This window comes from Antechinus flavipes, chromosome 3, assembly GCF_016432865.1.
Source record: "Antechinus flavipes isolate AdamAnt ecotype Samford, QLD, Australia chromosome 3, AdamAnt_v2, whole genome shotgun sequence".
Classification (NCBI taxonomy): domain Eukaryota; kingdom Metazoa; phylum Chordata; class Mammalia; order Dasyuromorphia; family Dasyuridae; genus Antechinus; species Antechinus flavipes.
In genome coordinates this window covers 198779324-198801504 of record NC_067400.1, presented here as the reverse complement: position 1 = coordinate 198801504, position 22181 = coordinate 198779324, and the positions used below count along the sequence as shown (strand labels likewise).

At 35.7% G+C, this 22181-nt stretch overlaps 1 pseudogene; it reads right to left on the bottom strand.

The window, feature by feature from the left end:
- Positions 1–21313: 21313 nt before the first annotated feature.
- On the bottom strand, positions 21314–21854 carry LOC127557836 (olfactory receptor 5K1-like; annotated as a pseudogene).
- Between the last annotated feature and the right edge of the window lie 327 nt (positions 21855–22181).

Sequence of the window (22181 nt, the reverse complement as noted above, 5' to 3'; positions counted from 1 at the left end):
GGAACTTCAAGAGCAAGTGAGAAAGCATCCAGGAAAGATTTATATCCTGCATGTCCACTCACATAGTGGACTTCCAGGTCCTATTTTTGATGGAAATTCAAAGGCAGATAGCCTTTTAACTATGTTGGCCAGTACGCCTTTATTTCAGGAGGCCCAGGAATCCCATTCTAAATACCATCAGGCTGCTCGAGCTTTGCGTTTACAGTTTGGGATTACAAGAGAAGAAGCTAGGAGCATAGTAAAAAGCTGTACAGCTTGCCTTCCCTTCCACGCTCCTACACTGCCTCCAGGGAAGAACCCTCGTGGTTTGAGACCCAATGAAATCTGGCAAATGGATGTGACCCATTATAAATCTTTTGGTCGTCTGTCTTTTATCCACGTTGTGGTAGACACCTTTTCAGAATTCACTTTTGCCATACCAGCAGCAAAAGAGACAGCCCGAGTGGTCACTGAATTCCTCATTCAAGCATTCGCAATTATGGGTGTACCACAAGAAATAAAAACAGATAATGGACCGGCATATACCTCCAAACATTTTGAACACTTTTGTGCACAGTATAAGATTTTACACACTACTGGCATACCCTTCAATCCTCAAGGTCAAGCAATAGTAGAAAGAAGAAACAGGGACATTAAGACACTCCTCCAAAAACAAAAGAAAGGGGGAGCCACGGGTAACCCTAGAGAACTTCTAAATTTAGTTCTCTATACCATTAGTTTTTTAATCTTTGATAAAGATGCACTGGCTCCAGCAGACAGGTTTTATAACCCACCAGAAGAGCAGTGCCCAGTGCGAGCAGCTCCACTATCTTTAGATAATCGCCAGGTGATGTGGAGAGACCCAGAAAGTGGTGAATGGAAGGGACCAGATAGGCTAACTGCTTGGGGGAGAGGATTTGCTTGCATGTGGAGAAGAAATCAGATGGGTGCCGACGAGCCGCATTCACCTTGTCCATCGCAGAAAGATGGAGCAGACCCTTGAAACAAAGGAGAAGACCCAAGAAATATCGGGTGGTTCTGTTGCTGATTGTGATCACCATTGAAAGAGCATAGCTGACAAGGAGACTGTTAAAAAGACTTTTAAATCTTCAGGAATCATTGGATTTCCTAAAACAAGATGAAACTGCTTTAGTTCTTGAAAAACCAGCAAGAATCATTGGGTTCCCTGAGATGAAAAATTGTTGATGAGACTTTTTGCAGTACTTAAGAGCTTACAGGAATTATTAGATTCCTGGCACATGAACTAATGGACAATGGATTGCTTATGGACTATTTCTAGGACTTATGGACATGTGTAAATTTTCAGATTGATTCTTGTTATTTGTTACATTACTACTAGCCTGTGTTATATTGCTATGTGCTCATGTAAATTATGTATAATGCCTCCCATATTGATGGATTTATGTATACCATGTATATCTGTTACAGAGTTCTGGCCCATATTGATGGATTTATGTGTACCCCCTCAGAAACCCCCTATGTTTTAAAACAAAAGAAAGGGGGAGATGTTGGAATCCTTACTAACTGCTAACTAATTAGAGTTGATCTAATCTTACAAGAAGATGTTTTGGCCAGAATCTGAAACAAGGTACTAAGTAGAACTAATCAAGACAAGGCTTGTGTTCCCACCTTTACTCATTGGAGTCCACAAGTATGCTAGCTTCACAAAGTAGACTTTCTACTTTCAGGGAGTCCACACCTCCCTTAAAGCTCATTGGACCAGAGAGCACTATGGGAGAAAACCCATAATCCCATTCTCTCAGAAGAGGCAGATAAAAGGCCAGCGATGAGGGATCTATGGCAGAATACATTTTTTTCCTCTTGGCTGGCTGGTCGCGCTGGACTCGAGAGGAACGACTCTGGTGCAGAGAACACTTTGACGGATTTCAGTGGAGCTACACCAGAAGCCCTCTCTCTGCGGCAAGTTGGTGGCTGGGCTCCCCAGAAGGAGATAAGAGAGACCTTCCATCTCTGTCTTGGTTGGAGGCAGAAGAAAGCAGAGGCAGAGGCTGAAGGACAGAACCTTTGGATTTGGAGACGTCCGAAGGGCTCCAACCCTCTAAACCGGCTTTGCCTTGAGAAGAACAGGAACTCCAACATTTGAACTCTAACAGTTTTCCACTGAGAGAGAAGAGGGGAGGGAGCAGGAGAGGATGACAAAGAGGAAGCCACTAAGATATGTTCAAACTGGAAGAGTAGGGTGACAAGAAGATGCTTTAGACTGGGAGGATTTAGAATCAGGGCAGCCTAGTCTTCAGAGAAAGAAATGGTTGCCTGAAGTTTTCAAAGTATCACTAGAAAGAAGGGGATATGGGAAGTCTGACATGTCTAGGAGAGAGTGGGTGACTATGCTGTGCCCTAGATGGACTGTGCACTCAGTAGTCCAGGGATAAGAAACAATTTTACCAGTAGCACCTTGTATAGGGATAGATTTTGGAAATAATGAACTCAAAGGTTTTGTTAGAGCAGAGTATGTGGCTTCAGTATCTACCAGGAATTCGACAGGCTGACCCCCAATTTGTAAACATACCCTAGGTTCTCCGGAGTCTAGAGAAAGAGAAAGAGATCCAGGGCCACCTCAGTCTGCCCCTTCAAGGGAGAGGATATTCTTGGAACGATTTCAGTTTGGACATGTGCTCTTCAAATAGCCTGTTTTCTTACAATAGGCACACTGATTTTATCCTAATGATTGCTGCCCACGAGGGCGCTGGGGAGAACTCCTTAGAGAAGTTGTTTGATCTCTCATGGCTGCCATTACTGCCTCAGCACACTGTTCACCTGCTTCCTTAGCTGGTGTGTCTCGGTTATTAAAGACTTTCAGAGCTATCTCAACTATTTGAGATATATTCATGCCCTCAAATCTTTCTTGCTTCTGTAATTTTCTGCGTATGTCTGCAGCAGATTGACTAACAAATGCAATATTAATGGATCTAAAATTCTTGGGAGCTTCAAGGTCTATAGTGCTATAGGGTCTACAAGCCTCATCTATATGAGATCTATATGAGAACATCTATACCTTTTAGTAACACGCCAGGGGGTTCTTATGAACCGTGAATAACTTCAGAAATTCAGAGAACTAATCTTTCCCAAGAAAAAACCCCAGATCCCCAACTGTCTCCAGGCCCAAGGTGGAGACTTGAAATGTCTCTAACCCCTAGTCTGTTCTCAGTTTCTAACATCTCACTGGGGCCTCCAAAATGTAATGCCAGAGAAACTGAGGCAAGATAGAGGTTAGAGAATTATAATAATTTAATTTATTGGAGAGTAAATCAATTGACTGGATCGGACTCTCGTTTCCAAGTATCCAGTATTGAGTGTGAGGTATAGAGATTCTTTATAGGGTGACAGACACAATGACATAATGGGGAGCAGATGGGAATGACATAATGGGGAGGCACCAGAGGTGGGAAAGTTATTTGATATTCTAATGGGGTAAAGTATCTGACATTCTAATAGATTGGGATGGGGAGCAGCATCTGATATTCTAAAATATAAGATCTTTTATCCTTATCAATTATTCTGATGATCAAGAGGGAAGGGTGGTATGATAGCCTGAGGTTTGGGGCGGAATAACTGAGGTAAGGCAATTCAAGGAGACTATGGCATTACAATATGACTAAAGCCCAACATCTGGTGCTTGAACCTCAATCTCATCATCTAGTGCCAAAGTCCAACACATAATTTGGTGCAAATCGCTCTCTTCAATCATATCAGAAAAGCAGTAATAATAAGTATCACATATACTCTTTTAAGACTTGCAAAGGATTGAATATGTCATTCCATTTGATCTTCACATCTTCACAAATGAAGAAACTGAAGTTGAGGGATTAAATGACTTACCTAATGTCACTCAGCCTATTAAATATCTGAGACAGGTGAGTTCAGCTCATACTGGCTGAAAATTCAGTATTTACTCAGATACCACCACAGACACCTGTGGTTGTAAGTAATTTATAAACCAGTGAGAATAAACTCAAGTTGTTGAGTTTTGATTCTCTTCAGCCATCTCTGGCTCTTCTATTGAAAACAGGGACTCCAAATATATGAGAATATAACTAACAATTGACCAAGAGGAATATTGTCTAACCATGATGTCTTATTAATTCTAACATCTGTTCAGGTCGAAGAAAATTTTCATCTCAGGTAGCAATAGTGTATTGCATATTACTGGACAAACACAACCTCTTTATGCACCTATGGACCTTATATTTTGAGTGAAAAAGTCTTTTATTCATGGATTTATGCAAGCCTGAACCTATGTCTGAAGATCAGAGAAATAGACTCTTTTCCCAAATATATGAAATTCCCATAATAACAATAATAACAGCAACAACAACAATAACAACAGCTGGCATTTATAGAGTGCTTATTATGTGCTAGGGACTGTGCTATTTCAAAAAATTGTCTTTTTTTTTTTTTTTTTTTTTGCTGAGGAGATTGGAGTTAAGTGACTTGCCCAGGATCACATAGCTAGGAAGCATTAAGTGTCTGAGCCTAGATTTGAACTCAATTTCTTCTCACTTCAGGACTGGTACTCTATTCACTGCACTACCTAGCTACCCCTTCACAAATATTATCTCATTTAATCCACACAAGAACATTGAGAGATTATTGGTGTTCTTAATTTCATTTTACAATTGAGGAAATTAAGGCAAACGAGGGTTAAGTGATTTACAACTCATAAGTGTTTGGGGATGGACTATGACTCTAGGCCCAGTGATTTACCCATAGTGTAATCTGTTACATAATTTCCTTAAAAATTAAATTTCTACATAATAAAAAAAACCCAAGCAATTGCTTTATGTTAGTGGGATAAACATTTGCAAATAGCATGTTCTAAGCTTAGAGATTTCCTAAGATATTGCCATGTCTTCTTTTTTCTTATTCTAACACTTAAATAATTTCCTAAAGCCAGTTGTATTAAATTATATGTATTAAGTATATCTTTGGAAATTGAGTCAGATCCATTTTTATTGTAGAATTGACAAAAATCCTGTCCTACTAATTTCCACTCCTCTAAATCCAATTCTTTTTCCATAGAGAAACAAGGACATATGTGCTTTACAGTTTCAAAAAGTTCAGGGATCTGCTCCAAAATTATAATCAAGCCTTGGCTTTTCATAACTTTGACAATGCTCTCTAAACATTTTCCTTGAACAGAAACAGAAGACTGTTTTCTAAACATCTGTCCCATCTTAGCTGAAATTCTACTTTCTCTTTTAACAAAATTTCTTTGTTGTACTCACCCTAATTTCTGGGTTGAGGAGACTTTTCCACTGGATCAGGATCAGAGATCAGGGTCCTGTAAGTCCCACATTTAGGGCGCCAAAATGAAGGTCAATATGAATCTAGAGGAGTGGAAATTAGTAGGAGAAGATCTTTGTCAATTCTACAATAAAAATGGACCTGACTCAATTTCCAAAGACATACTTAATACATATAATTTAATACAACTAGCTTTAGGAAATTATTAAAATGTTATTCTAACATTTCTTTAGAAGAAAGAGTGGGATTATGGGAGGTGTGAATTCACAAAGTTACAAAGTTAACTTTATGTATCTCCTGTACTTGTGAACTCCAATATGTGAGCTCTAATGTGTGACCTCTAATGTATAAACTCTTAAAGGTGCAAACCCAAGCACACAAGCATTGCTTTCATCAATTCCACTTAGTACCTTGTTTCAAGTTCTGGCCCATAACATCTCCTTGTAGGATCAGATCAATCATACTGAACCGTGCTAAATTAGATAATTATTGTCTCTATCAATTCTAATGACTTAACCGTTTGTAAGGATTCCAACAGCCATGGGGTTGATTTTGATCATATTATGGAAGCATGACATAGATCCTTAGCTTCCCTTCTAAGATAGGAATTTAATGAATGTATTATTATTGTATATTATATATGCAATGTATAAATGAATTTAATGAAGATAAGACTATGAATTGTAAGTCATGAATTTTTTTCCTCACAACATTCTTGAACTTATTCATGTTTTTAGACTGCAATAACTGGGAACAAATGTGTTGGTCTTTATATCAAGAAAACCTTCCATTTGCTTGTTCTAAAATTCCCTGTTTCAAGTTCGCATTTGTTTTCTGTAGGGATTTAGTGAACTCACCTAGATTATCCTTCATGATTTGTACTAATTGTACTAATTTCCATTTTTGACATTCTCAGACTTGTTCTTCATGGAGTCCCAACTCCTCCAGTGTGTTGCCATGTAGAAGTCACTTTATTATTTTGTCATTTAGTTGCCTTTCTTTCTCCCTCCTTAAATCCTTCTTTGCTGCTATATTAAGATAATCTGTTCTATGTTCAGTTTCTACAATCTGTAAACTTAAAATGAGAAAAGAAATTGGATAATTTTAGAATAGAACAAGAAAGTCCAAAAATGTTGAAATACCTGCCCTAGAAAGAAAAGTTTATTCAGAGTAGTTGTCCCATTTTTCTTTTATAATTATCCCCTCATCTCTCTACTGAATGTCAACACATGAATGTCATACTTATTCAAGGTTGGTAAAGAATTTATTCCTATTAACTCTCTAGTAATAAGTTATCCAGTAAGACTGGCTCTCCATAGTAGTGTCACTCCTTTAAGGCCATGCTCTCTAGATAGTGTTTGGAAACACATAAAAGTGGAAGGAATCAGATATAAATGATTGAATATTGCTAGGAAGCTAGGTGACCCAATGTATAGAGTTTTGGATCTGACAACTTGAGTTCAAATCCAACTTCAGACACTTACTACCTTTGTGACTTTGAACAAGATCCTTAACCTCTATTTCGTTTCTTCATCTGGAAATGGAGATAATTATAGTACCTACCTCCAAAGGATTGGGATTAAATGAGATAATAATTGTTAAACTCGTGGCACCTTGCTTAGCACAAGTAAATGCTATTATTATTATTATTAACTCAGGGAATTCATTCTTCTACCCAGTCTCTCAATATATAATTAAAGTTCACAGACAACTTTATATGCATTATTACATTAAAACATTCCTGTGAGGAAATTTCTCTAAGTTTGTTTGGTTTTTTTTGTTAGTTTTTTTTTTTTTTTGCCTATTAAATTTGTAGTAGATCATCTGAAATTTTATCTATTTAAGTTACTAAGAGGTCAGTGACAATTATAATGCTATTAGAACAGATTTAAAGTTTTCTTGACTTCAGAAGGGATTTCCTCAGAAATGATATGAAGTATTTCAAAAAGGACACAAAACCCTGGAGATTTCATTCTCCAAAAATTTCAGACAAAGTTGAATGAATTGAATATTCACTTTGAGACTATGGGATGAAACTAAATGTCCATTGCTAAAAAACTATTCAATAGCCATTGTGTTGATGCTGTTTTGTTTAGTTTCTTATTCTTTTTTTCCCTCTTTTTTTTTTGACCATTAAATCTGAAGTGAGGAGAAAAAAGACAATGTCCTTACTCTGCCTTTTTATTTATTCAAAAAGACCTCTACCTGCATTGTATAGGTAATTCCTGGTGAGGAAAGTCTTTCTACTAATGATGATTAGAACCTACTCAATAATTTAAAGCCTTAAACATCTGTCTAGGGCATTGAAGTATCACTTGAAACTTATCTTGTAGCCATGATACATCAGAGGTGCTAACCTCTAAACCTGCATTTTATTCATTCTTTCTTTAAATGTAATATTGTACTCATTTTATAAACACAGAAACAGAAGAGGTGACTGCCCATAAGCCTCAGAAAGAGCAGTTTGAACCCAGATTTTCCCAATTCAAAGTTCCATACTCTCTCCACCTTGCCACATTGTCACTCAAGTAGAGATAGATTATTTAGGAAAAATTAAACCTTGGTTGCAATATAATTTAGCACCATATATAACGAATGTATTTTTATATATTTAAAAATCACATAATGGATTGTTTCTACTGGCTATCCATAGAATCTGTTTCATACTTTCCCTTTCTAGAATCTCTAATCTCTCTATCTGAATTGATTTCTTCCTTCTTTCTCCACTCATAAGGACTCAGAAACTATAAAATTTAAAAGATAAAATCCTAACAATTCTTCAAGGAGAGATTTAGTAGCCACACTCTAAGAGACTTGACTTATGTGGGGAGTTGGAATAACAACTCTAGAATAAAGATACACTAATTGTAACTGTAATGTTCATACCTGAAAGGCAAAGGCTGGCTCTTCTACAATGCCACTTAATTGAGATACAAATTCTATTTGGAGGAATGCGGCAATCGTTATATATGGATTATAATCCTATGATAATCAAACAGGAGCCAGATTCTATGGAAATAAAGTTTTAAAAACAGTCACATGAAAAAATTCTGAGACTTAGGAACCAAATTTAATTGCAAATCTGCTATTTCTTTCTTTCTTTTTTTTTTTTTTTTAAATAACTTTTTATTGATAGAACCCATGCCAGGGTAATTTTTTACAACATTATCCTTTGCACTCTCTTCTGTTCCTATTTTTCCCTTCCCTCCCTCCACCCCCTTCCCCAGATGGCAAGCAGTCCCATACATGTTAAATAGGTTATATATATATATATATATATATATATATATATATATATATATCCTAGATACAATATATGTGCGCAGAACCGAACAGTTCTCTTGTTGCACAGGGAGAATTGGATTCAGAAGGTATAAATAACCCAGGAAGAAAAACAAAAATGCAAGCAGTTTATATTCATTTCCCAGTATCCTTTCTTTGGGTGTAGCTGCTTCTGTCCATCTTTGATCAACTGAAACTGAGTTAGATCTCTTTGTCGAAGAAATCCACTTCCATCAGAATACTTCTCATATAGTATCATTGTTGAGGTATATAATGATCTCCTGGTTCTGCTTATTTCACTTAGCATCAGTTCATGTAAGTCTTGCCAATCCTCTCTGTATTCATCCTGCTAGTCATTTCTTACAGAACAATAATATTCCATAACATTCATATACCACAATTTACTCAACCATTCTCCAATTGATGGGCATCTATTCATTTTCCAATTTCTAGCCACTATAAACAGGGCTACCACAAACATTTTGGCACATACAGGTCCCTTTCCCTTCTTTAGTATCTCTTTGGGGTATAAGCCCAGTAGAAACACTGCTGGATCAAAGGGTATGCATAGTTTGATAACTTTTTGAGCACAGTTCCAAATTGCTCTCCAGAATGGCTGGATGTGTTCACAATTCCACCAACAATGTATCAGTGTCCCTGTTTTCCCACATGCCCTCCAACATTCCGCATTATCTTTCCCTGTCATTCTAGCCAATCTGACAGGTGTGTAGTGGTATCTCAGAGTTGTCTTAATTTGCATTTCTCTGATTAACAATGGTTTGGAGCATATTTTCATATGGCTATAAATAGTTTTAACTTCTTCATCTGAGAATTGTCTGTTCATATCCTTTGACCATTTATCAATTGGAGAATGGCTTGATTTCTTATAAATTGGAGTCAATTCTCTATATATTTTGGAAATGAGGCCTTTATCAGAATCTTTGACTGTAAAAATGGCTTCCCAGTTTATTGTTTCCCTTTTAATCTTGTCTGCATTAGTTTTGTTTGTACAAAAACTTTTCAATTTGATATAATCAAAATTTTCTGTTTTGTGGTCAATAGTGATCTCTAGTTCTTCTTTGGTCATAAATTCCTTCCTCTTCCACAGGTCTGAGAGGTAAACTATCCTATGCTCTTCCAATTTATTTATCATCTCATTCTTTATGCCTAGGTCATGAACCCATTTTGACCTTATCTTGGTGTACGGTGTTGTGTGGGTCGATGCCTAGTTTCTGCCATACTAATTTCCAATTTTCCCAGCAATTTTTGTCAAATAATGTGTTCTTATCCCTAAAACTGGGGTCTTTGGGTTTGTCAAACACTAGATTATTAAAGTTATTGGCTGTTTTGTCCTTTGAACCTAACCTATTCCACTAATCAACTAGTCTATTTCTTAGCCAATACCAGATGGTTTTAGTAACCGCTGCTTTATAATATAATTTTAGATCTGGTATAGCTAGGCCACATTTATTTGATTTTTTTTTTCATTAATTCCCTTGAAATTCTTGACCTTTTATTTTTCCATATGAACTTTGTTGTTATTTTTTCTAGTTCATCAAAGTAGTTTTTTGGGAGTCTGATTGATATAGCGCTAAATAAATAGATTAATTTAGGTAGTATTGTCATCTTTATTATATTTGCTCACCCAATCCAAGAGCATTTAATATTTTTCCAGTTGGTTAGATCAGACTTAATTTGTGTGGAAAGTGTTTTGTAGTTTTGCTCATAAAATTCCTGATTTTCCCTTGGCAGATAGATTCCTAAGTATTTTATACAATCAGTAGTTACTTTAATGGAATTTTTCTTTGTAACTCTAACTGTTGGGTTTTGTTAGTGATATATAAGAATGCTGATAACTTATGTGGGTTTATTTTGTATCCTGCAACTTTGCTAAAGGTGTGGATTATTTCTAATAACTTTTTAGTAGAATCTCTGGGGTTCTCTAAGTATACCATCATATCATCAGCAAAGAGTGATAATTTGGTTTCCTCATTGCCTATTCTTATTCCTTTAATCTCTTTCTCAACTCTTATTGCCAAAGCTAGCATTTCTAATACAATATTAAATAGTAACTATGATAGTGGGCAACTTTGTTTCACTCCTGATCTTATTGGGAATGGTTGCAGGCAAACCTGCTATTTCTAAGCAAATAACCATAGTCTTGAGGTCAGTGAATATGGTTATGTTTGTCAGTTTGTGCTTATCTGAATCCTTCAGAGGCTTTATTCTTTGTTCTTAGAGATATTTTCCTACAGATTCTTCATTGAAACATTCATATGATTCTTTTTTCTTTAGAGAAACAACAACAACAACAAAAAGAAAAACAGAAAAGGAAAACAAAACAGAAGAGAACAGAACATTCTCATGTGCCTAGCAGAACATCAGGGAAGATTCAAAATATATAACAATAAATTATCAATTCAAGAAAAGATGTATAATAGTTACAAGAAATTATATTTATGGGTGTCCCATTTTTCCTTTGCTTCCTTTTCTGCTACATACTTTTTTTTTACTTTATTCTTTTTTTCCCCTTTCATTACCCCTCTTCCCCAAGTAAGTTATAGTTAAGTACAAATATATTTATATATGCATATATAGCTATATACATACACACACACCATATCTCTATATATACACATTCACAGTTACACACAGACCCATACACATATAAATATATCTATATACATGCATACCTAGAGTAACATGCATACATATCTACATATACTCAGGCACATATATCATATGCATTTATCCATATGTAAACATACATCTAAAGAAATATTAGTATAGCTGATATATAATGTACATTTTTCTTTTGATTGAATCTTTAAGTATGACTTTGTCTAAGTTTAATGATTACTAGCTGCTTTCTTTTCCTGATAAATCCCACTTCTGATTCTTGTAGCATTTGTGTATATCTCTTCTTTCCTATCCTTGTTAACTCTTCTTTCATTCTACTCTTTAACTTGCTTTGCAAGTTAATCTTCCCATACTCATGGATCCCTCCTTTGTTCGCTTCCCCTTTGCTTCTCCCTCTGCCCATCCCTGTTGGGGTCCCCTAGAGCCCCTTGCTTATAGATAATGAAGCCTGCTCTAGTAATGTGGAGATCGTGAATAATGATGAGACAGGGAGCAGAGGTGGTGCAAACTCCATTTATTCTAGCGTCTACCAGCAGTCTTAAAGCCTTAGTTACATCAGCAAAGCAAGAGCTTTCTAAGCCAATCATACTAAACTAACAGGGACTGTCACACCTCTCTCAGACATGCCATATAGTCAACAGGGGTGAGATTCCTACACCATCCTATTGTCCACAGGGTTGGAGCTCTTTCCTCCCAGCGTCATCTTGATCCACCCTTACAGCAACCCCCTCAGTTTACCTGAATCGCATTCTGTGCAGTTGGCCAAAGATACCTGAGGGTTGGCAACCCCTTACAAATCCCCCTTTTTGTTTTTGAAGGCTATGTCTTTGAGCTCCAATGTGGCAAATATGACAGAACACCTAAGAGTAGTCAAAGTACATTTCAAAAGTTACTATAAAAGCAGTTATAACAACTAAACATCCAACAAGACTAGCTCCCACTGGAGTGAGTAAACTTTTCACAGTACCCTAAGGGTCTGCTTTGTGAAAGAAATTCAAGATCTTGTCGGCTATCATAACAGGCTGCATTTGAGCATCAGTTTCCAAATCAGTATCAGATGCTAATTGTGCAATTGCACCAATCTAGATAATTCCAAAGTAACATTATCTGGTATGAGCCCATGCAACTGAGCTCTAATCAGTTCCTATTCCATATGAGTTCATTATATTTCTTTGGTGTAAGATAAAAGGTATTATAATGATAATCACATTGTAATTTTTGTAGTAATTCCAAATATGGCGCATCTTCACCCAACAATTGTGTGGCCTCCTATAAGGTATGAATAGCACCAAAAACTTCCTTATCTATTTTCAATTGTATTCTGAGTCCTTCATGTTGGAATCCTTACAAAGTGTAAAGCATTAGAGTTGATAGAGACAATAATTATCTAATTTAGCATGGTTCAATATGATTGATCTGATCTTACAAGGAGATGTTATGGGCCAGAAGAAACAAGGAACCAAGTGGAGCTGACAGAAACAATGCTTGTGTTCACACCTTTAGAGAGCTCATATAAGCAAAAAGCTCTTAGGGCCAGAGAGCACTCTGGGAGAAAACCCATAATCCCACTCTCAGATCCCATAACCCCACTCTCTCAGAGGAGAGCATATATAAGAAGCAGACAGAGGCTCAGTCGGGACTTCAGCTGAAAAGATTGAGAGGGGAGAGTCAAGTGAATTCAGCAGAAGTCCTCTCTTGGAGGCAAGACAGATTCATTCCATCTTTTATCTTGGTGCTGGCTGGAGGCTGAAGAGAGCAGAGGCAAATGACAACTGCAAGAGCTCTTGGAACCAAGCAGAAAGATAGGCCTCTAAGAAAAACTAACCAGGCTATTTTGGAGGAAGCAATAAAAGACTGTACTTTAATCCCTGGCTGCATTTGAGGTAATTATTATTTTTAACTGAAACTAAAACTGCCTCCAGAAAACCTCCCCAAGAAACCTGCTCCCAGAGAGAACCAGTATATTTTAAAGAAGAACACTACTCTTTCAGACACATTTTTTCATAAGGTTATGTACTTCATGCATTTGCCTGAGTTTTGTGTGTTAGATACAGCCATAGTTAATACTGTGGATGACAGAATGACTTCAGTGAGTAATGTAATTCCCAATACCACACATGAAATAGATCTTTTTGTTCCAACCATTAATTGATCTATATGTTCTTCCAATCTATTAAATATCTCATCCCCCAGGAGTTCGAAACCATCCCTTTACTTTTACCACAGTCATAGCATATTTTGGCCTTGTTAAAATAAAAATTTACCCAGTAATCTCAGGTCCTATATATTGCCAAACTTAAAAATCTAAACAAGTAAAATTGAATATTACAGTCCTATACACAATTAATTGTAATTGGTTCCCAATGTGATCCACTAAAAATACATGATCTTTCCCTGAACATATTTGTGCTGTAAAAGAAATGTTATTAGTATAATCACCATTTTTCATATTCCTAGGAATCAGTTGCACTGTCTGTCCCCCTAGAGCTAGAATCAATTTATTCAAATCCCTTATTGCTATATCCTTGTTGGTGACATATAATTGATGTAAAAAAGCACTTATATGGGAATCAGGTGGATAAAGCATGGTATTATGACAGGATACAAGTATTTCAGTGTATTCCTTATCTTTAAGCACAGTATGATGACAGTGATGTGTATCACAATCCCAAAACATCAAAAACTCCAGATACTTATGATAAACAGTTAGATTGTGTTTTAAACTTATCAAACATGATGAATGATGTCACATTTGACCAGTATAGCTAAGAGGGACATCTATCCCATCAAGTTTCTCAGTCCAAAGATTAAAAAACCTCTCTTCCATGCGCATTGAAAACTATCTTTGTTGCCATGATTTAATTGAAGAGCTGCAGCTTTTTTGAGGAATGTTTATCTTCTCTGTCTGAGAGCACCAGCATCCACGATCCTGATTTTCCTTGGGATCCAACACTCCTCCATACTTGTGGATATACACATCTAACCTTTTCCCCAGGTTAGTACAGTGTCTGGACCATGGGCCATGCCATTATTTATTCTCGTCCTGCCACATGACCTTTTGAAGGTCCATTATAGTTTCCAATTTATCATCACGATTAATAAGTTGTTTCACGATCTTATTTTTTCGGTCTTTTGCTTCAATTTTAAATTTCATGGCTGAAGACAGCCCTTTATCATCAAATTTCAAATAATTCAGAGTATAAATTGCTCTTTGTAATTTATCAGGAGAAGCCATATATATGAAACTCCCCCTTTTTGTGTTAGCAAGTAAATTTTCAAAGATCGATTATTTTTTTCCACAGTAGCTTGACCCATAGGTTGTGTGGAATTCCTGTAATATGATTGACATCAAATTCAAAACAAAATTCCTGAAACCCTTTCGAAATACATGAAGGGCCATTATCAGTTTTCAAAATCCTTGAGAACATCATGGTTAGCAAAGCAATATAACAAATGTGCTCTAACATCTTTTAAAGCCTCTCCATTCCTAGCTATTTCAATAATAAATTCTGAAAAAGTATCAACACATACATTAATATACTTCTTCCTCCCAAAAGTAGGAAAAATGAGTGACATCTATTTGTTAGGTATCATTAGGACTATCACCTTTTGGATTCTTTGCTTTATATGATGGAGGAGACATTAAAGATACACACTGACAATATCTTTTCACTATATTCCTAGCTTCTTGTCTACCAATACCATAAATGTGTCTTAAAGACTTAGGGGATTTTTAAAGAAGGGAGAGAGATCTGTATATGCAAGAATGTTTGTGGTAGCCCTCTTTGTAGTGGTCAGAAACTGGAAACTGAGTGTATGCCCATCAATTGGAGAATGGCTGAATAAATTGTGATATATGAATGCTATGGAATATTATTGTTCTATAAGAAATGACCAGCAGGCCTGGAGATACTTACAGGAACTGATGCTGAGTGAAATGAGCAGGACCAGGAGATCATTATATACCTCCACAACCATACTATATGACGAACGATACTTCAACAATGAAGATGAACCAAATCAGTTCCAATAAAGCAATAATGAACTGAACCAGCTACACCCAGGGAAAAAACTCTGGGAGATGATTCTGAACCACTACGTAGAATTCCCAATCCCTCTATTTTTACCCGCTTACATTTTTGAGTTCCTTCATAGGCAATTGTACACTATTTCAAAGTCTGATTCTTTTTGTACAGCAAAATATCTGCTTGGACATGTATACTAATATTGTATTTAATTTATACTTTAACATATTTAACATGTATTGGTCAACCTGCCATCTGGGGGAGGGGGTGAGGGGAAGGAGGGGAAAAATTGCAACAAAAGGTTTGGCAATTGTCAATGCTGTAAAATTACCCATGCATATAACTTGTAAATAAAAAGCTATGATAATAATAATAATAATAAAAGACTTAGGGGATAAATGGAATTTATTATGGGCATCCCGATGTGAAGTATCAAAAAAGAAAGTTGTAAGAGATTTATCAACAATATCATTGCTTTCAGCAAGGGGACCAGGTAAATTGCTATGCAATCTGACATCCATAATGTGAAATTGAGGCCTTTGATTTCTAATGACTAATTGTGCTTCAAGGGCCAATTGAGTTATGACTCCCTCTGTTGGGGACATACAGTGTTTCTAAATGTGGAATCAATTCTGTTGTGTATGAACTACCAGTAATAATATTGGCTGTAATAATAAGTAATAATAAGGCTGATCAAAACATAAAGCTTTGATCACAACAAAAATCTCATTCTGTTGAATGGATGTAAATGTCGTTTGGAATTTATCCAATTGTTTTAATGCAGGAATGTATAAAGCAGCTTTCCTAAATTTGGTGGCATCAATAAAGATGTTAATTCACAAAAAGGGGTAGCAGAACACCCAGTGAAAGAACACTTTTGCTTTTTATTTATTTAAAAAATTATTTTCCCCAGTTACATGTAAAAATAAGAATTTTTTTGGTTAAACATGTACTTTTTTTTTTTTTTAACATATTTCCTTATGAATCATGCTGGGAGAGAAAAATCAGAACAAAAGGAAAAAAGAAAACCATGCAAGACAAAAATAGAAGAAAAATTTTAAAAAGTGAATATGCAGGCAGCTAATTGGTACAGTGGCTAGAGCACCATTCTTGAAGTCAGGAGGACCTGAGTTCCAATCTAGTCTTAGACAATACTCCATCTGGGCAAGTCATTTAATCCCAATTGCCTCAGGGGAAAAAAAAAAGTTAACATTGAAAGTGTTGATTTATCTTCAGTTTTCATAGTTCTCTCTCTGGATGAGGATGGCATTTTTTATCCAAAATTTGTTGGGATTGCCTTGGATCACTAAATTGCTGAGAAGAACCAAGTTCTTCTTAGTTGATTATTGCATAACCTTACTGTTGCTGTATACAATGTTTTTCTGGTCCTGCTTATTTCACTCAGAATCAGTTCATGTAAATCTTTTCAGGTCTCTCTAAAATCAGTCTGTCAATCATTTTTTTATAGAACAATAATATTCCATTATTTTTAGGTAACCACAACTTATTCAGTCAATCTCCAATTAATGGGTTTCTACTCAATTTCCAATTTTTTTGCCAACACAGAAAAAACTCCTACAAACATTTTTGTACATGTGGATCCTTTCCCTTCTTTTATGATTTCTTTGGAATATAGACTTAGTAGTGGCACTGCTGGATCAAATGATATGCAGTTTGATAGCTCTTTGGGCATAGTTCCAAATTACTCTCCAGAATGGTTAAATTATTTCACAATTCTACCAACAATACATTAATGTCCCAATTTTCCTGCTTCCCCTTATCTTATCTTTTCTTGTCATCTTAGCCATTCTGAGAGGTATGAGGTGGTACCTCAGAGTTGTTTTAATTTGCATTTATCTAATCAATAGTGATTTAGAGCATTTTTTTTTCATCTGACTATAGATGGCTTTAATTTCTTCATCTGAAGATTAATTATCTGTTCATATCCTTTGACCATTTATCAATTATTATCTACCCTATCTAGAATATTTGAGTTTATAAAACAAAGCAGTTGTAAAGCTCCTCCATCAACTCTGACCATTTAATTTCCATAACATTCTTTAATCTAATTTTTGGTATTTTACATTTTCTCTTTTGAAAGTTTCAAGTTCATATCATTTAACCACTTATCAAATGAGGAATGTCTCTTGTTGAGAGGGGAGTAGGGAGAAAGGGAGAGAAAGAGAAAGTATAGTTATTATGTTTGATCTATCTAGTTAAGCATTTGATTATGAAGATGGTGATACCCAAATGAAGACAATTATGTCCTCCCCTAGTGACTCAAATGATCTCATAAACATTATTACCCCTGGTTCTAGTGAAAGAGCAGCTGGTTGAAGATAGACATCATGGACTATGCCAAATTAGCTTCAATATAAGGGATTCTATGAAATTAGCAGCAGGATATAGCAATGAAAAAGACCCAAGTGATTGTGAGAGCATGAGTAGATCACATTTCTCCTAAATCATGGACACTTAAATCTAGAGCAAAGTGTCATTCAAGAATCTGTGATTAAAAAAATAAAGATATACACACGTGCAAAATAGCTATGTTATGATCATGCTTAATAAATAGGTAGATAAATAGATAGATAGATATTTAGGTAGATAGATAAGACATAACTAAGTACTTTTGTGCCAGATAATGTACTAAGCACAGGGAATACAAATACAAGCAAAATTTGGCTAATAATTAGTCTTAATATTGTTTTTTCTAGCCTCCATTCTTGAGAAGCTTAGATTCTAATGGGGAAGGTATCTATCTATCTATCTATCTATCTATCATCTATATATGTTTATGAGCATGTGTGTATATGTGTACATATATATACACATACATATAATACACATATTCACACACATATGTGTATATGTGTCTATATAAAAGCTGAAAAGGGAGAGAGGCAGCATCTTAGGTGGCATAAGCTGGTCCACATTTAAAGAAATCATGATGGCTGTTATAATCTTCTCTGCATTAATTTTGTTTGTATAAAAACTTTTCAATTTGATATAATCAAAATTTTCTATTTTGTAGTCAATAGTGATCTCTAGTTCTTCTTTGGTTATAAAATCCTTCCCCTTCCACAGGTCTGCGAGGTAAACTATCCTATGTTCTTCCAATTTATTTATAATCTCATTCTTTATGCCTAGGTCATAAACCCATTTTGACTTTATCTTGGTATATGGTGTTAAGTGTGGGTCAATGCCTAGTTTCTGCCATACTAATTTCCAATTTTCCCGGCAATTTTTGTCAAATAATGCATTCTTATCCCAAAAACTTGGGGTCTTTGGGTTTGTCAAACACTAAATTATTAAAGTTATTGGCTGTTTTGTCCTTTGAACCTAACCTATTCCATTGATCAACTAGTCTATTTTTTTAGCCATTTTTAGCCAGCAGATGGTTTTAGTAACCAATGCTTTATAATATAATTTTAGATCTGGTACCATCTTTCATTTTCAAAGAAGACCAATGACATCATGGAGGAAGATGTCTTAACTTGCACATGAATTGCATTTAAGTGAGACTAAGTTACACAAAGTCATCAGTCTCATTCCCTCTTCCTTAGTCATCAAAGCCCCATGGCAAAACAAGTTAGGACAACTAGCCATGGCCCTGGCGGTAGTGGATGACTTAGTATCTTCAATGTCAAACTCTAAGCACTCCACAGCATTTCCTTCAGCTGCCTTCATGGCCATTAGAACAAATTGTTTTCATCTGCTCATTGTGCCAGGGATGTCTTCACATTTTCAGAGCAGACATGCCTCTAATTCTCTGATGGATTTGCTGCCTATGGGTTACCATCAACTTAGTTTAACCAGTCTGCTCAGATCGTTTTATCAATGTATGGCCAGGAAAACTGGCCCCTTTAAAGTGTAAGAATGTACTAAGCATTTTTAGTGTTGCTCATTCATCTTTAGTGTTCCTCAACTCTTACCTGTGGTCCCCAAAAGTGCAGCAATACAATATAGTTTGTTTACGTATGGGTGTACACACATGTGTTATATATGTACAAATGTATATGTACACATGCATACATCTGGGTATTCATATGTATGAATGTAATATACACATATATATCCTCTTGTTTTTATCTTTGTATCCCCAGCACTTAGTATGGTGTCTTGTTGGAACTCTTACAAAGTGTTAACTATTAGAGTTGATAGAGACAATAATTATCTAATTTAGCATGGTTCAGTATGATTGATCTGATCTTACAAGATGTTATAGGCCAGAACTTGAAACAAGGTACTAAGTGGAATTGATAGAAACAATGCTTGTGTTCACATCTTTAGAGAGCTCATATAAGCAAGAAGCTCTTAGGGCCAAAGAGCACTCTGGGACAAACACAGAGCACTCTGGGAGATTGAGAGCCAGAAGCCCTCTCTCGGAGGCAAGACAGATTCATTGCAACTTTCATCTTGGTACTGGCTGGAGATATTTAGAAGAAGAGAAGCCAAAGCTGGCAGAAGCAAAAGATTTAGCAACGAGAGCTCTTGGAATCAAGGAAAGCTGAGGCCTCTAAGAAAGCTACCCGGGCCCAAGGAAGGAGAAAATAAACGTTTGCATTTTAACAGCTGGCTGTATTTGTAGTGATTATTACTTTGAATCTAGACTAAGACTGCCTCCAGAAAACCTCCCCAAGAAACCTGCTCCCACAGATAACTATCATATTAGATAAAAGAAGAGAACACCACAGTGTCTGATCTATAGTAGAAACTTAAGAAATGCTTGTGCATTAATCTATTACCTATTGATTCATTCCCACCACTCTAAAATTCAGCTTTCTGGTTACCTTCCTTATTTTGAATAAAAATACTTTGAACTTGCTACTTAACCTACTAGATTTTTTTTCTTTTAGTTCCAAACTTAATGAAACAAAAATTTTTCTCTCTGATACCTCAATTTTCTCAACATTCATTTCTCTTCAACAATTAGAATATACAATATTTAAAGCTTAAAGGAATTTTAACTCATTTTTGGCCAATTCTATTTTTCTTTAATTGGTGAAGAAAATGGGGTTAAAAGTTACATACCCAAAGTCACATAGGTTATTAGTAGCTAAAGAAGAATGTGAATGAAAGCCTATTTTCTCCTGATTCAGTCCTTTTTGGATTATAATAAACTATCTCCTTCAGTGATTCTTTTTTATTCTCCTGTTCTTTGATTGTGAACATTTCTGATGCCATAGTTTATTGCTTTTTGTTCTTTATTCTCTCCTCTATCATTTGAAGGACAATATTCATTTTTAATAGTTCAACTAAGACTCATTTGAGTGACTTGCACATTATCTTCATCAATTCTGACTTCTCACTCAAGTTTCAGTCCCCAATCCCCAAATTTTGATTGGATATTTCCCCTCGAATAGTGTCACTTGAAAAATCAATATTTCTTATACTAAACACATTGCATGAATAAACTCACCTTCTCAGGGAAAAAAACCAACAACAACAACTTTCTTTTATCTCATATTTTTCAGTGTCATCATTTCACCACAACAACCATTTCAAGGAGTCCTGACAACTTCATATTTCTTTGACTTCCTCCAACTGCTCCTTTCTCTGTATCAGATTAGTCCACATCTGATGTCCATTTTTCCTCTAAAAGCAAGCCCTTTTTCTTCTATCACACCATCTTGTCCTAGTTCTCACTGTTATCTACTCTGCATCACTAAATTAACTTTTCTAAAATATTGTATTTATTGTTGTTGCTTTCCCATTGTTCAGGACAACTTAATAAGTTTCAATGACTCCCTAATGTTTACAGGATCAAGTCTGTAAATTCTTCAGTTGAGCAATCAGGGTCCTCAATTAAGTGACTTATCTCACTTAACCAAACTCATTGCTCCTCCAAATTCTCTACTCCAATCAAACTTCTATCCTTAGAGTCCACACAAGGCTGGCTCATAACTGTTTCTCTTTCCCTTCCTTAATCTGTAATTCTTGCTTGAAATACTTCCTTCAGCCTTCCTTATTCAAATTCTACTCATTTTTCAAGATCTGAGTCAATCCTTTTTATAAATTCCTCCATAACTACACTAGTTGTCATTGATTTCTTTCTCCTGTGAATTCCTATAAAATATCTGAGTCACCCAAACTAGAATTTAATCACAAAAGAAATGATTGATTTGTTTTGACTTATAGAAAGTTAATCTGAATAGAAAGCCAACATGAATCATGGAATGTAGGTTGTCATCTACAAGTGATCCAGTGATCATCTGAATGCAGAGATTGTTTGACATCATGATGGGATAAATGAAGTGGATTACATATCACCACATAGCAATTGTATTCCATGGCTGCCAGGAGAAAACAGTCTGAAGTGTCAGAAAAGCAAAGAAAATAAAATTGTGCCATACATTCATGAAGGGAAATCATCCTAGCCTTGGAAAAGAAGTTCATTAACATCTAGGGAGTAATAGCACATGAACTAAAAGCATCCATAAATGCTAAGTTACCAAGAAATAAATACATAGATGAATGAAGTTGGGGTTCAATTGAAATTAATATCACCAGTTCAATGTTGCCTATTATGGTTATCAGGTAGATTATAAAGAAAAGGGTGAATAGAAGAATCTGAAGTTCTTGGTTACTTGTAAATTCAGTGAAAATTAACTCAGTTGTCAAAGTGTTATTCTCAGCCATCTCAGTCTCCTAAAAACAAAAATTTTGTATATATATATTAGGATGCAACTCAAAACCTAACTACTTCTTTCCACAAACAAGTCTACTTCCTTCCAATGTTGTATCCTTAATGCTAAAATATAGCCGTTCATTAAGTATCTACATTATGTCAGGCACTGTGCTAAATGCTAGGGATACAAAAAGTAGTGAAAGATGGTCCATGCCATCAAGGAGTTCACAATGGTGGAGAAAATATTCAAACAAATATATACAAAAAAGCTATTGTGTAGTAGCTTACTTCCACTACATACTATCCATAGGTGCTGTCTGTTTACTGATTCCCTACAG